Below are 17,286 nucleotides of genomic sequence, written 5' to 3'. Positions count from 1 at the left end.
GGGGAATTCTGCGTCCGCGAACAAAGCACTTGGGGGTGGGGGCGGGGGTATGTGATGCATCTCCTCTGAAGTGCTCAATGTTGGCTGCTCCATCTCTTCCCTTCCTGTTGGTGCATTCTTCTCACTAACTTCCTGTCTGGTACCTGTCTCCTCGTCGGTGATTCTGGGGCTATCCGTGTTCCCTCCATTGCTATCTCCTGACGCAGGGACTTCTGCAACTAACGGAGCTGAATCTCTTGGTTGAGTCCGTACGGACACGTCTCGCCTGTCGCTTCGGTGTGAATTCTCCCGTACGACATCAACCGTTTGAGAGGGAGGACCCCACGGCCAAGGAGGAGGACTGTACATCACAATAAAGAACAAAAACCTATGAATTTTTCAGGTAAGGTAAAGTTCACTGTGCCACCGTGCCATGAAGGCATATTTTAGGGGGTGTGGGGTTAGGGCTCCACACATTCTCGTTCACGGCCATTTTTGGGGTGATGTGATCAGCACCACCCTCTGGCCGCCTTTATCCTCCAGGTTTGCACCCAGGTACCCATTGATTTGAAGCCACGGTGAGACAAGGCCGGAAAACTTCAGACCTTAGATCTCACCCACCCAGGGATCGAACCCGGGTCTCCCACGTGGCAGTCAGACGACCTACCGACTCTTTTTTGTGTGTAAAAGGAATACCCCTATGCGGTAGCATCTCCCATCATTCACATATTTTCTCAACTTTCACTCATATCAATTTTACATTATTCTCGGGTTTCTCTCATTACGGACAAACACAAACATCCATGACCTAGCCGGGATTCGAACCCGGGATCCCTGGCGTCGTAGCGCGATGCGTTGACCACTCCGCCACGCAGGCTTACACCGACTACACTCTGAATTTTTCAGACCTCTGAGAAATTTTGGTAATATGCCCCGCGTACACTGTATACCCCAGGCCCCTCGTACCTCATCGCCGCCACTGAAGCCAACCTCTTAATTGCCCTGAGCATTGTTCTAGCCTCACTGACACTTCTAGTAGTGATGGGCATTAGTCGATTATTAAAACCATCGAAAAAACATCGACTAATATTAGTAGTTTGCGACTATACGACTAATATTAGTCGTTTGCGACTATTCAACTGATATTAGTAGTTTGCGACTATTCGACTAATTCGACTAATATTAGTCGTTTGCGACTATTCGACTAATATTACTCGTTTGCGACTATCGACTAATATTAGTCGAACGACTAATTTGACAAATATTGATAGTTTGCGACTATTCGACTAATATTAGTCGTTTGCGACTATTCGACTAATATTAGTCGTTTTCGAATATCGTCTAATATTAGTCGAACGACTAATTCGACTAATATTAGTAGTTTGCGACTATTCGACTAATATTAGTTGTCTGCAACTATCGACTAATATTAGTCAAACGACTAATTCGACAAATATTGATAGTTTGCGACTATTCGACTAATATTAGTCGTTTGCGACTATTCGACTAATATTAGTCGTCTGCAACTATCGACTAATATTAGTCGAACGACTAATTCGACAAATATTAATAGTTTGCGACTATTCGACTAATATTAGTCGTTTGCGAATATCGTCTAAAATTAGTCGAACGACTAATTCGACTAATATTAGTAGTTTGCGAATATCGTCTAAAATTAGTCGTCTGCAACTATCGACTAATATTAGTCGAACGACTAATTCGACAAATATTAATAGTTTGCGACTATTCGACTAATATTAGTCGTTTGCGACTATTCGACTAATATTAGTCGTTTGCGAATATCGTCTAATATTAGTCGAACGACTAATTCGACTAATGTTAGTCGTTTGCGACTATTCGACTAATATTAGTCGTTTTCGACTATATACTAATATTAGTCGAACGACTAATTCGACTAATTTTAGTCAAAAATGGTAGTCGACTAATTTTTTCGACTAATTAGTCGATATTTTGTTTCAACTAACGACTAATTAGTCGATGTTGGAAATTAGTCGAAGTCGGAGTACCACAAACATTACAATTTTAAGAATCCTCACAAACCACGGCATCTGCGAGAACTTAGGGGAAAGGGATCAGAAAAAAGAAGATGGTTCAACCAACACGTCGGACACTTGACGGTCGGGGATTTTTATTTCAAAAGGGAGGAAAAGGTATGTTTAGAAATTCATGTCACTGGTTGCCCCTTGCATATTGCTTGCTATACAAGTTTGATGCGTTTAAAGTTGCGAGGGGAAAAAGCTACAGGAAGTGTCTACTTCCCCAGACGATGGGAACAAATGAAAAATTCATAAGACCCTACTCCGAAAGATGAGGAAAAAACATAGATGTATCCGTTATGGATAACAGTGGAGGGCAGAAAAATGTTTATAAGGGGCCAAAAGGCACTGGCGCACGCAGGAGTTTTCTTCGGGGAGGGGCTGGAATTGTAATGGTGGATAGTTACATATCTGCTTTCTAGAGGGGACAATAAGGTATTTCGTATTTTTAGAACTTTCCACTCTCAGAAATTGCAATGGGAGGGTTGCAATTACTACTCTGTTTTTTTTCCCGAGTTCTTCCTTGTTTTTCTTTGAAAAAGTTGATTTTCTCAAAATTTCGGGGGGAGCTGTAGCCCCATCAGCCCCGCACTGCGTACGCCAGTGACAAAAGGGGGAGGCTAGAATTCCAGATGGGGGTACATATTCAATTATATTTTTCTTTTCACCATGAGGGGCATTGGAAAAGTGGTCCTACTCCCTGTACATTACAAAATGAATCAATATGGAAATTATGAATTGCATTAAGGTTTAAATGTTTGTGAATACATGTAATTTGCATACTTCATCAATTTAAGTGGCCTATATGCTTGAGAGACAAATTAAGTCAAACTTTACTACATTTTAAAAGCGTCACACACGTAACACATTTTCGTTAATGCTTTTCATGCATTCAGGCTATGTCATCATACTCAAGTTTTTTTCATTTGTTAGCAGATACCACTAAGTACTTAGTAATTCTATGAAATCAGTTCGTTATGAATGTTTCAATCCAGCCTCATGTTTATAGAACCTTACATTTTATGTGTGAATGTCACACACGTAACTCTGAAATGCCCCATTAATATATAAAGTTAGAACTTAGCGTAGAATTTACAATATTATATCGTTAAAATCAGATTATGGATTTATATGCTTTAAAGAAGTGTCAGAAATGTAAATACAGGGTGACAATTAATTAATGACCACATTTATTTTGAGTATAATTTTATGTGTGTTAAACTTGCAGCTACAAAAGTAAAGAAGTAGGTAGTATGATATATGAAATTACAGGAAAATAACAAACACTGCTTATTGTTTTGAAAAAAAACAGATTTGAGGTACCCTCAATTGAATCGTATGCATTCCTGAATACCTGGCATAGATTTTAGACTTTAAGTACTGCCATAAAAAATCTGGAGCAGTTAGGTCTGGGGAACGAGGAGGCCAGTCAAAGTCACCAAACCTCGAAATCACATGATTGGGAAATTTCTGTTGCAATGATTGCATTGTTTCACGACTAGTGTGGCTTGTTGCACCGTCTTGTTGAAAAAACATGTCCTCAAAATTGAGGTTTCGACGCTGTAACTAAGGGAAAAAATACTCTTAACATTTGTGTGTAACGATCACCGTTAACAATTACAGTAACAGCATTTGCGTTTTCCAAAAAATATGCGCCTATGATCCATCATGTTGATAATGCACACCATGCAGTAACTTTGCACTATGTGTAGGGCGTTCATGGATTTCATTAGGGTTTTCTCTAGTCCATATTCTCACATTCTGCTCATTCACATAACCGGATAAGTGAAAATGAGCTTCATCGGTCATTATGAGCCTCTTTCCAAAATTCGGATTAGTGTTAAGTCCAATCATTGCGTTGCAAAGCGCTAAACGTTTTTGAGAATCAGTCGGTTTCAACTGATGGGATGCCTGAAGTGCAAATCGTTTCTCAGGATTTTGCGTACTGTTTCTCTATTGACACCAACTTCTTGTGACAACCTTCTTGCAGATTTCTTTGGGCTGTTTGTGATTGCAACTCTCACCCTTTCAATTGTTTCTTCATTGCACACAGATCTCCGCCTACCAGTACGTTTACCATCAGTTACACTGCCTCTGTTTCTGTGGGATGCAACATATCGCAGAATTGATTTTCTCGAAGGACACGCACGCCTGCCAAACCTTTCACGGAACCTTCTTTGAGCAGTGATCACCGACTAATTGCTAGCGAAATAAAATTCCAATATTGCTGCTCGCTGTTGTGCACTCCACCTTTCCATGTTACACCACTAAATTTTGCAAAGGTCAATCTTTATATTCACCTGAAATGAAAAAGTAAAACCAAATTAGTAACACAAAACTTACAATATAAATGTGGTCATTAATTAATTGTCACCCTGTACATATTTAGCTATTTTAATCAAAATTGGGGCTTACAATGGAAGGGTTCGGGTGTAAAACATAGTGAGTGACATTTTGGTCATGTCTGAGTTCATTAAGAAAAAGGGTTATAAGAAGCTATACTGTAGATAAATTGTTTTCGTGTTGTGTTTAAAAAATGGCACTTTGTAATTCAAAAATTACAAAAATGTCACCATGTTTTACACCCTAGCCCTTCAATTGTGAAAAATAGCAATTTTCATGAAAGATATTCATATTAGTAGGGCTATTGTTAATGTGAATACTAATTAAGCAAGCAACTTATCCAGCTAAATAGAATCCATTAGCTTAAATGACAATACTAGTAATGCAATTTTCTTAATTTTCGACTACCGAAACAATGGATTACCAAAATAGGCTTACATGACATAAATTGTAATGCAAATGTCAAATACAAAATCTGTTTTATCTTTTAGTTTTTTGAGTCTGTTTATACAAGTCCACTTTTTCCACAGAAAGGCTAATCGGGACTCGACCTACAATTTAAATTGGGATCCAAACAATTATGTGCTGCATCATTTTTGTTATCAAAACAACAGATTACCAAACTTCCTGAAACGTGAATATTCTCCTGTTGTCCGTAGACAGACATACTGACTGAAAATACGTTTAATATGGCATGAAGCAATGGGACTGGGAGTATTATTAAAAATATGTAATGGATTTCACCGCAAAAGCTAGAGTTTGCATTCTTTATTGTTGATAAGAATGTTACAATGACAGATGCATTGCATGTTATCAAGATTTAAAATAAACAGAGAGTACAAAATACAGATGGATTGCACAGCGGGCTACAACGCCTTGGGTCCCGGGTTCGAATCCCGGCCTGGGCATGAGTGTCCTTTGTGAGTGTCCCTTCATCAATTTCATCATGTCATCACATCACTCATCGTAAAGTCGCAGAAAAGCGACGCTAAGTAGGAAAGCTTGTTCAGCACCTCACTGCCTTGGCGCCTGCGTTGGCTACGCTGACTACGGTTATGTGTGCAAATGCAATGAAAGCGTCGATTTTTCGAGCAGAAGGGAGATATATAAATTTCCATTGCTACAATTAGTTTTCCTCGATGTGGTATCTCACATCAATTTACAGCGTATGGATAACACAAATTGTCCACATGTACAGTCAAAACGAAAAGGCATTTGATAGACACGGAATAACAACATAGAAAAGAAGTTCTGACCTTCATGGTACAAGAAAAGATCTTTTCGGTTTTCGTTTCGGAGAAGAATTCGAGTGAGAACCGTGAAGTTTAATTCTTGCAAATTTTGAAATATTGCAAGTTCACCGTCCTTCAGGCAGGCATGATTGAATTTTATAGTAACATATTTTCGCACATAAGAATAGAATGCCCACACGTTTATTGACCTTGACTCGACAGAGAGGTAGATCATACAACCTGGTATTCAAGACGTTCTTGATTCGAATGGGATTGGTCTCACAAAATAAATCAACTGTGTTGCAACAAGCCCACTGTTGCTGTGTCCATTCAACCTATCCTACTGTTAAGTTATAGCAGAATTCCGAGATGACGACAAGTCTTGTCTCTTTTGTCAGAAAGCTCGTCCCGATCTCGGTCTCGTGTCGACCTGTATCGAGACGAGACGAGTCGAGACTTGTCAAATCCACCAACTCGTTCCGAAAGTTTTAACGAAACGAACAAACTGAAAGCAGCTGTTTTACAGACTTATGTGACGCTCTAGGCGAAAGGTTGCTTCAAATCGTGCTCTGTTAAAATTACAATACATTTTCCGAGCTAGTGTAGTTTGTCAGTTTGAAGCCATCATGCACGCGCGTTGTCTGCAAGCGGTTGCAATTAGACCCGCTATAGACGAAAGCATTTTCTTTAGCATTTTTCTTAACATTTATGCCATGACCAAAAAGCTACCGCGTAAAGTGAGACATTTCATGGCATTTCTCAAGGATAGGCTCGGTCCGAATCATTTCTCGTACCGTAACCAATCAGAGGCGAGCTCTAGGTCACGAGTGCAGCTGTAAAGGCGGCCGCCTAAAATGTAAACAATGTATCACTTCACATTTTTAAAAGACGATAACTATTCAACCGAGAGGAATAAAGTTTCGTGTAAAACGTTATTAGGTACAAAACAATGGCGCTGTTTAAATACATACTTTACAAAGTTTACTGTACAGGCATGAAAGAATATTTTAGTTTTTTCAATTGTAAACACCGCGCACCCACCATAGATGGCGTAACGCAATGTGCCTTTCGTGCTGTATGTATTAGACGTTGTAATCGCAAAATCTAACCAAAATGTTCTATGAAATGCTTTCGTGCTATAAGATTTTTTGAAGCATTTACTTAGCATTTATGCTAGCAAAAATGTTAAAGGAAATGTTTCCGTCTTAACCGGACTCGAGAAAATACATCAACATCACACTTCTATCGAGTTTCTAATATGTCATACTTCTCGATTGGAAATAGTATTATCTCGGCTAATCGCTAGTCTGTGTCTTTCTTTCCATGCCGTTACACACTGCCACGTTTTGGTCAAATGTGAACTTGTCCAATGTTTCTTTGATCGTGTACATTAGCAATTTCAAACCATTCAAGATTTCCAACACGAGCGCTGTTCAACGACTTTCAATTGCGTTCAATTCAACGACTTGTTCATGGTTAATTTGATCGTGTACAAGGCGCTTTACGCGTTAAACTGGTGCGAGTTTCGGAACGCGCCAAATGTCTCTCTTGTTCTCCGCCTCGTTTCGAATCTCAAAATATAACTACAGGGTCTACCAATTTGAACGTCAGAACTTTGAAAGAGTGTTGTGGCAACACTGACTGGAATGACGAGATGGAAGTGTAACATCTGTGTGCGGTAGTCTCTGGCAAGTTATCATGAAGAGATACACAATGCAACAACGCATATAAATTATTCGAATTTATTATCAAAATTCGTGTTCAGCTCGACATACATTTCCTGCATTGAGAGGAATTTATTGTCAACATAATCGACCGACAGAACGCCATATTTACTGTAGGATGAAAATCCTCAAGTGATTCTGGACGTACCCCTTCATCCTGAGAAAGTGACTGTGTGGTGTGGTTTTTGGTCCAATGGCGTGATCGGGCCTTATTTCTTGAGGACCAACATGTAAATCACGTGACTGTCAATGGGGAGCGATACAGGAATATGGTGGCGTAGTTTTTGTGGCCTAAACTGGCAAATCTTGACATCAACGATGTGTTTTTCCAACAGGACGGTGCAACTTGCCACACAGCTCGCCAAACAAAGGAATTATTGCAGGAAAAGTTCCCCGGACGAGTTCTGTCCAGACAGGGTGATGGGAACTGGCCACCAAGATCATGTGACCTAACCTCCCTGAATTATTTTCTTTGGGGTTATGTCAAATCTAAGGTCTATGAGACTAAGCCAAACACAGTTCGTGACCTGAAACGGAACATCGAACGAACTATTGAGGCTATACCGCTCAAAATGTGTGCAGACGTGCTGGAAAATTGGACATTCAGAATCCATTCCACCCACCGAAGCAGAGTAGGACATTTCAACGACATATTGTTCAAAACTTAATGCCATTGTTTGCTCTTCAAAATAATAAAAAAATATATGTCATTATCACTTGTGATTTTCATTCTATCTAATATCTGACGTTCAAATTGGTAGACCTTTTACATGCACAGCAAGTCGCCACACGAACTTTGACAGCGTATACGAAGATTATTAAGACAATTATTTTTCTTAATAATGCTTTTCTGTTTTGTCGCCTCGATTCTTCGAGCCCTTGAAAAGTGGAATTTTATATACATGCTTCATTTTTCCCCTACTCTGCACAGTCTCACAGTTGCCAGTATTGATTGTTTTTGTCTAGGTTTTCTTTTCCATGATTTTCCAATTGGGAGGGTCTTTTAGGGGGTTATAAGTGTAAATTTAACATTAAAAGAGCCATAAATTGGATTTTTTCCTAAGAAATTTGGAAGTGTGTAGATTTTGGAATTGCTGTCAACGAAATACATGACTTATCTATTTAATTATCAGAGCCATATCTGATTGGTATGTCTGAAGAAGTCACGTGGTAAAATAAATTAGTTTAGGTAACTTTAGAGAATATGTAAAATATAGCTAATTAAGAAGACAGTAATAGAATCACAAATAGCGTAACAAAGCGTAAGTCTGTACATTTTCTAAAAGCTACAATTTGACCAGGGTTCGTTCACTTATTCTACCAGCCAGTTGCTCTTCTTAGGCATGTCAAAAATGCAGAATCAAGTGTAAAGAGACTTCCTGGGGTACTAGCGTAGCAAACTGCTCACAGGTAAACAGCTAAGATGTAGAAAGTCAAAATCTGGCGAATCGGCGTCGAGGAAGTCTCCACTGGTAGAGGAATAGAGGAGGAAGGTAGAATGCACACTTTTTGGGATGGGCTTGGGATAGTGAACAGCGCTCTCCGGTTTCGGTATGCGAACAAAGTTAGTGCTACTGACTTAACCTGCCAAGCAAGCATTGAGTACAGGCTTACACTTCGTTCTATAACTTCATCTCAACTTCATCATCAGAGTTCACCTTAGACAGGTAATCAGCCTATCCTTACCATGTACGATTCAGGTTCGAAGGTTTTAAAATACAAGTGTCAATTGTTTGCCATTTCTAATGTTGGTTAGTGTATCTTATTACTTTAGTACCTCTAGCTCTTTACCATCGAGCTCACAATGAGCAGCTAGTTGCTCTACCATCAAGGATGAGTGATTGAGTGAGCTTCCCATTAAGATCCCTCATACCTAAGGGTATGACACGATAGGCCTGTAAGTAATTTAACTAATTTATAAAAGCGACTATGTAAAACATTAAGAAAACTGTACGTTACTACCTTAAAATCGATTTGTTTTTCAAATGTAATGATAAAGCGAATGTCATATTACACAGAAACTAATCGAGATTAGATTTCATTTTGGACATGTGTATCGTCACCGGAAATTGAAGATTGATTGATTTATTTTACTTCCCTTGTCTGCCACTTTTGGCTAATCGTGAAGAATGGTGTTAAGATTTATTAAAGGACAATTATAAACACTCATGAACAGGACACAACACAAGAGGAGACTGACCGTGATTCCCCCCTTTAAAATACGCCACTGGGGACGACCTGGTCATCTTTCTTGCAATCAACAACGTTTGGCATAAACGACTTTATTTGTCATCATAATTTACGCATTTGTAATTCAACAATGACAAGATCCAAACTAAAAAAAAAAGACAACAATGACGAGGCAACTTTTCATTGTCCTGCTCAATCTCTGGCATTCTACCCCGTGTATCTTTTTATTTCTTCTCTTTACACCTTCTGTTTTTCAATTATTAAACTGATAGCAACAAACTGGCTTCTGCAGAAGAAGCTTGTCATGCTTATTCAACGAATTAGTGAAGGCAGTTGTTACGCGAAGCAGAGGTGGGGGAAAGTGAAGGGCAATTATGACGGAACACAACCTAACCTTCACTTACACGGGCAATCTTCACAGAAACACCGGTCACGTACAGCTAGTTTTATCTTTCCTTTGCGAGAGTTTCTGACACGCCTTTGGAAAATAAAAGAAAAACGAACTATCAAGCCACAACCTGCTAAATACACGCACGATTCTTGTATATCCTGTTGTGATAAATGTCTTTTTGTAACTGTTAGGTTGATAAAGAGTTTATTTTGCACATAGACATCTAGTACCAGACCGGAAAATACTATTGTCGCACATTTGTTTCCTGGGTTGTAAACTGTGGTAATATTTTTAAAGAACAACAATGTACATTTTAGTGTTGTACAGCGGGATGAGCATTACCGTGCAAATTGTCCATGACTATTTTCATTAATTCTTCTCTTATATCCTATGTGTTTTTAAGCAATGGATTTTTATGTATGCTGGTGCAGAGGTTGTCAACAGCTTGTTTTGAGTTTTCTTTTAATTCTTGAAGTTCTTATTGTGCCAAATAAAGTGCACGAACATGGTGATGAACAATTTGCACGGTAATACTCTTGGATCCCACTGTACAGAGAAAGAGAGAGATCAGGAATTGAGGAAGAAAAAATGAGAACAAGCAAGAGATATGAATAGGAACAATAGGAAACAAGGAAATAGAGAGAGCGCCGGGAAGAAATAGATTTGTTGAGTTCGTTTTTTTAATCTACTTTATGCACAGATAGGCCAATCGGAACTGGACCTACAGTTTAAAAAGGGATCCTCCACCGGATATCGAACCCAGGACAACTTGTTTACAAGGCAACGACGTTACCTCTACGTCATTGTGGAGACCTAATGGAACAGAAACAGAGAGAGTGGGAAACATGGGCGTCCGGAAGGGGGGCAAGGAGGGGCCGTGGCCCCGCTTGAAAATGAAAGGCAACCAAAAATGATGTATTTCACACATATAATTTCATTTTAGCCAGAATAATATGTGTTAAATATTGCATTAACACCATAAATTCAAATTTAAGCAATGTTTTTTTAGGGAACTACACTCTTTTGGGGGAAAATGTGACTTGTTTGCCCCCCCTGGAAAAAATACCTTCCTTGCCATTCCCTGGAAAAAATCCTGCGGACGTCCATGGTAGGAGATATAAGGAGGAAATAAAGGAACAAGAAAGGAGAGAACAGAAATTATAAATGAAGGAAAGACTGATTTTTTGCTTGAAGTCTTCATGCAGGGATATGTTATTCGGGATTGAACCTACTGTGTAAAGTGGGATTCGAATCACCATGTGCCTCAACAGGCTATCGAAACCGAAACTCAGTGATTACAAGGTCCAAATAAAAGGAAAGAGAAGATAGTTTGATGCATGGAGGAAAAGAGTAATCGGTGAACAAAGAAAGAGAGAGAGAAAGAAAACGATAGAAAGAAGAAGGAAAAGGCAGGGCGGAATAAAGAGGGAGAAAAAGTAAACGAGATAATGGGAAATCGAGAAAGGTAGAAAGAGAGAATAAGCAAATAGAAGGAAAATGAGACACACAAAGAGAAAAAATAAATAAATAAGATAATATTGAGGAAGAGGATAAAGACAGAACAAACAAGAGATAGAAATAGAATGAAAAGGAGGGGAACGAACAACAATAGTGACGGAATGTTGACTGAAGCAGTGTCCACCTGGGCGCGTCAAATATCTGAGCGATGCTCGTTGAGCAAGATTTTCATCAGACAGATCAGTTACTTGACGCTTAGCTATCAGTGCTCATTGATCAAAATAACAGTGATCAATGTGTCTGCGTCGGGTGGACAAAATTTAAATGTTTGAAAAGCTGCGTGGTTAATTATGGAAATAGTTGATGTGAACATGAACGCACAAAACAATCGACATTTTTATTTTCACACCCTTGCACAACTTTCCAAAACTACGGTGTGTATTTGGAATAAACAACACTTTCATTTTGATACAATGGATGATATTCAGCGAACAACTTCCCCCACAATTCTTGCGCGAAAGCACGCCCGCGGCCATGATTCCGGCAAACTTTTCGCGGCACAGACGGAGCGTGTTGAAAACACATTTGATAAGCATTACGCTCACAGCTTTTGTGGCAGTGATTCAAGGTACAAATGTAATGATTATAAACCAAATGTATACTTTCACATTAGATTATATACCAAACGTAGACTTCAACAATGACCAGAGTATATAAAAAGCTGCTATTTGCCACAAAACAACGTTGTATAAAGCATACGTAACATACGAAAACATACAAGACTATGGAGCCTGTTTCTCATGGAATCAATCGGACCTATCCGATAGTGCAGTGCCTAATGCTATCCCCTTGTAATCGAAGGACCCGAAATTCGATTCCCGCTGGAGGGAATTTGAAAGAAAATTAAAAATATATCTTTTAAAAAAGTGAATTAAAACAAACTCGTGAAAATGATAATTTATAGAAATGTTCTGAAGTACAAAATTGTGTACTATATTTTTTAAGGCCGTAACGTATCATTGTCACTTTTCGTATGGGTATTGAGACAGGCATAGAAGATATGCTGACAAGTATATACAAATATACGCATTCTTCGAACGCGTCCGCTGATTGATAAGCAGTATTTCAAATTTTCTGTGAACATTATTAGAGATCGCACAACAACCACACGCGTTGCAAAGCATGCGGATGTAAAGAGTAACACAAAAGTCATATAACGCTAGCCACAAACACAGTACTTGCCATTAAAATACGATTCATATTTCACACCGGATTGGAAAAATCACGCCATTTAACCACGGACGAAACTATATAAAGGTATGATGTTCTCTCACAATTAATACTGTTACCCTGCCCCCGAGTCAGGGCAACAGTGTTTTTTTTCTCTTATTGAAATATTTATTAATATGTTAATTAATTGGGTAATCAAGTGTATAAACATATATATGTGTGATTAGTATAAATCAATTTATTATGCATTTTTAGGTTCGTATTATTCCATGTATAAATACCATGTAGCTCTCTGTTCTTGTTTCGTGTTTCGAACGTTCAAAAGAAAGGCGGGCTTAAAAATTTTGAAAGAAGGGCCGTTTGGCAACAGACGCGAACAAAACGTATATAAACTCCCAGATGAGAGGAGGGGGGGTCGGCTGTTGGAACTGAGACTTGGAAGGGAGAGGCTGTTTTTGCTTCGGTTAGCTAGGACCGGAGGACAGCTCTCCCGAAACGGATGCTGTAAGAGATTGGATTGCCGGGCAAGCTAGTGCCTTGGTGTCCGATTTACAGGTAAAAAGGTAGTTTGTACTGGATGTTATTTTGAAGTAATTACGGTGCGCCGGGCAGCCTAGTGCCTTGTCACCGTAGAGGTTGAGAAATGTACACGTCGGGCGACCTAGCGCCTGTTAAGACGTTTCTTGGAGTAACGCGAGTCTACCTTGTGACAAGCGTACTCCTGATGTAATTCATGAAATGTAAAGCATCCAGGTACAAACAATAGAGATTCCAACATCAAAATTAGAGTTTTGGCCCGATAATTAGAGAAATGAACGTTCGGATACGACTTGTATATACTTCAAATTTTACGTTAATTAAACTATAGAAAATATCCAAAATTTCAGTTTTTTAATTTCAAAGATGCTGGACAAGGTAATTTATCCCCTATAGCAATAAGGTTTCGCAAAGGTTATCCGTTGTCTCTTGTAGTTAATAATATAAGTATGTTGACTTGTAGCAACCCACGTGCATTGTCGTACAAAGAAAGATACCCCTAGACAAATCTGAGCCGAGTACGAAGTGCACCGAACCTCGAGTGCGGAGGTAAAGTGTGGGGACCAGGCTAGTAACAATACATAAACAATAGCACACACACACAACGCATTAATTCACCAAAAGGAAACTTCATTTGAAAATATATAATAATAGTAATACAATTAAAAATGTTCAAGATCGGGTCATTTTCATGCACGCAGCATTTGCTTCGCTTCACGCTTGCCGGACTGAGTCCCGGAGCACGTGCGGTTTGGCCAGATTTCCCATCATGCTCTGCGCCGCTGACGTCAAATTGAATATTATCCATTACAAAAACTGGGATATTATATTACCTTCTGTTACTAGAACTTCCTCTGTAATTACGCTATATCGCAAATATTTCCTCATTGGTCGCCCAATTTCCACATACAGTTTTCCTCTTCTTCTTTGCCTCACGAGACGCTATATTCTGTGGCTCAAACCTGTGGCGAGCAAGGTTCAAGTTCGCTCAGTGATCAAGTGAGCAGGGCGTCACTCTGCTCACTGAGCGCTCAGATATTTGATGCGCTCCTGATAATATTTCGAGCACCCAAACACAATTCTCCGTTTATTCCCCACCCCTTACCTCTCCTCCTCTGCTGTATGAAAACACATCTAAATCGGATTCAATAGTTTTGATTTGATTTGATTTGATTTAGTTTATTTTACTTCGCTTCTTGTGCCACTTTTGGCTAATTTGCAAAGTTGGGAATGAGTGATGACATGATGAAATTGATGTATGAACACTCACAAACACCTATGCCCAGGCCAGGATTCGAACCCAGGACCCCTAGCGTCGTAGCGCGATGTGCTAACCACACCTCTACAGGGGCCGGCGCCAATAGTTTTGAATTCAGCCACTTTCCTCCGGTGGATATAAAGTTTGATCTCATCAAATTTAATAAAACAATCATAACACAGCCCTGCATTTTGGGGGGAAAAATTGGATGATTTCAACTCAATAGGTGATTCAGGAAGTATTTTGAATGCTGATGACGGATATGACATACATTTCTTCCCATCACGTCAGGATTTTCCCCTAGATCAGTACTTTTCTCCACGTCATTAAGTTCAATCAACCCACTACATTATAACATTGACCTTTGTACATTTTATGAAGGAAAATTTTATGAGGGATTTCGAAAATGGAACTTACGTAATCAAAGTTTACAATTTTTATGTCAACGTGTCTTGTGAAGATAGAAGGTGGATTCAGTTCTTACTATTCTAGGTGATTTATAGTTCAAAATAGGAGGATTTGTATTGTAGAAAACCAATATTTTACCACCATATAATTATGGTGGAAATGATGGAACTACACATTTTATTGTGAAATTAAGGCAGTTAATATATTGCTATTTTCTGAAAAAACTAGACATGATGGGTAAAAATGGATTCCATTTTTAGAATCGGCATGCTGGAATTATTCAGAGACAACAGTCATCTGCGAGTCATCCAAACCCATGTATTATGAAGATGACTGAATCGGTGCTCATAATTACGAAAAAGACAGGAAAAAGTACATTAAAATGATTGAGATAATGCCACAGTGATTGCTAAATTTCTTAGCTATTGTACGAATTTCTGCCAGATTATTGAAGTTTTCTGGGGGCCTGAGTTCATTACTGGGTTTTGAACTCCAGTCAGTGTTGCTACTAGAGTCCCTCATAGCACCACTTTTGCTCGCTTTGCTACCTCCATTTGGTGCAAGGAGCATAAATCTTAATCTTAAACCTCAGCTAGCTTATCTACAGGGTAGGGTTCTTCGTAGACAACGAAACCAGACAGGATGTCTTCCAATGGAGACGTTTAAACGTATATTATTTAAACACAGGATACATGGAATAAGAATATTTATATGATAAGCTACGTTCTTCAGTAATTCTTGTTTACAATCAAGTTTTATATATATGTGTCTTTTATTACTTCTTTTCTTGATTTGTATATTCTTCTATCTGGACTTCCTTCTCAATGGACGATCTGGATCTGGACTTCCTTCTTGATTCCCCTCCCTTGAGGCTGCAATTGGAACGCGCGAACACTAAATAAGTCCAACCTAGTGTGTACTTCATGCCAAACGACTGACACGCGCATCCAAGTAGGTGCCACGGCTGAAACGCACAACCAAAAGTGCTGTGGGGCGTCGACTGGAACGCGCCGCCACTGGGGTAAACAAAATTTCCACTATTGGAAAGGTAAATTAAATCAGACAGATTCAAGATCTGTTCGACACAAATTTGTATCATTGCTTTTACTTCTTTAGTTTTCTGATCAATTTACATATGATCACTAGTTTAATTTATCGAGTATATACATTAATTTATTTCTTCTATATTTATTCTTTATCTTCTTATAGTAGATTGCATTGTTCTTCATCTTTCCAATTTGCTTTGTTCTTATTTATAAAGTTATTCACATATATTAGGTTAATTCTTAATCTTGTACGCCTGGTGCTGCCATCTCTATTCCTCTTTGGCAAACTATTTACATTATTTGGTCCTATTGGGTACATAACAGCTTGCACTCGCTCCAGTCTCCCTCCCTCCACCGTTTACAAGGGAATATAATTTTAATGTGACAATAATCGTAGACAAATCCGCCTTGGTAGTTTCAGCCCACAATCATGTTTTATTCTCACATATCACTGTGTATTGGTAAGATAGACAAACTACATTTCACTGCGTCTTTCACCTCACGATCCATATGTGAGGGCCCACTACAACAGACAATTGACGGTTATAGGCCTACATGTACTACTGGGCTTCGAGTGTTATTCGCTCGAGAGAAGCAGCTTTCGATTCCGTACGCTATCTAGCGTCGCCCATGCAAACTATTTGGCGTTCGAACGAAACCCTCTCTATCAGGGTGCGAAATCATTGAAAACTGGTAGGGGTAGAAAGTTCTTCATCTTCAACCCCCTCCCCCACAAACATATGTGTATATTATACGATATACATAGTTGTAATGTTATTAAAAGTAAGAATAAATTACTCAATTAAAATATATTATTATTAATAATAATACTATTATTATTAATTAAAGGAAATTAGTTTGTTACTTTTATACATATCAGATATTGCAAAGAAGCTAATTTGTTTACTGACTGGTTAAAGATATTAAATAAATTATGAAATAGTTCAAGTGGTTTTATTATGTGTAACTTTTTGTTTAGTTTGTGCTTTATGTTAATATAACTCAATTAGATTTCATGGTTATTATTGTTTTGCATTCTTGTTTTACTTTTATTGTGCGTATTGATGTAGATTTGTTAACGATCTCTTGAGAGAGAAGGCATTCAATACTCACAACTACACTAATTTGTGTGTGTTTTCGTTATCATTCTTAGCAAATTATATTTGAAATTAAAAGTAATTGCTTATCTTTTGTTTGTTATAAAAAACTCTCCCCCCGGAATTTTTTTTGGGGGGGGTTGAGACGAAGATTGTTGGTGGGGGGAAATCGCCCCCGTCCCCCCAGGATTTCGCACCCTGCTCTCTGTCCAGCACACTAGTTCCGAGACAAAAATTGAGCCCAGGTCCTGGATGTCAGAGTGGACTTTGTGGCCACTGAAAGGATGTTCACCTATCGTCACCATCAAACCCCAACACAATAACATTGTCTTCGAC

The sequence above is a fragment of the Lepisma saccharinum genome, chromosome 29 (genome assembly GCF_977018435.1).
Source record: "Lepisma saccharinum chromosome 29, izLepSacc3.1, whole genome shotgun sequence".
Classification (NCBI taxonomy): Eukaryota; Metazoa; Arthropoda; class Insecta; order Zygentoma; family Lepismatidae; genus Lepisma; species Lepisma saccharinum.
This window is presented reverse-complemented; position numbering follows the sequence as displayed.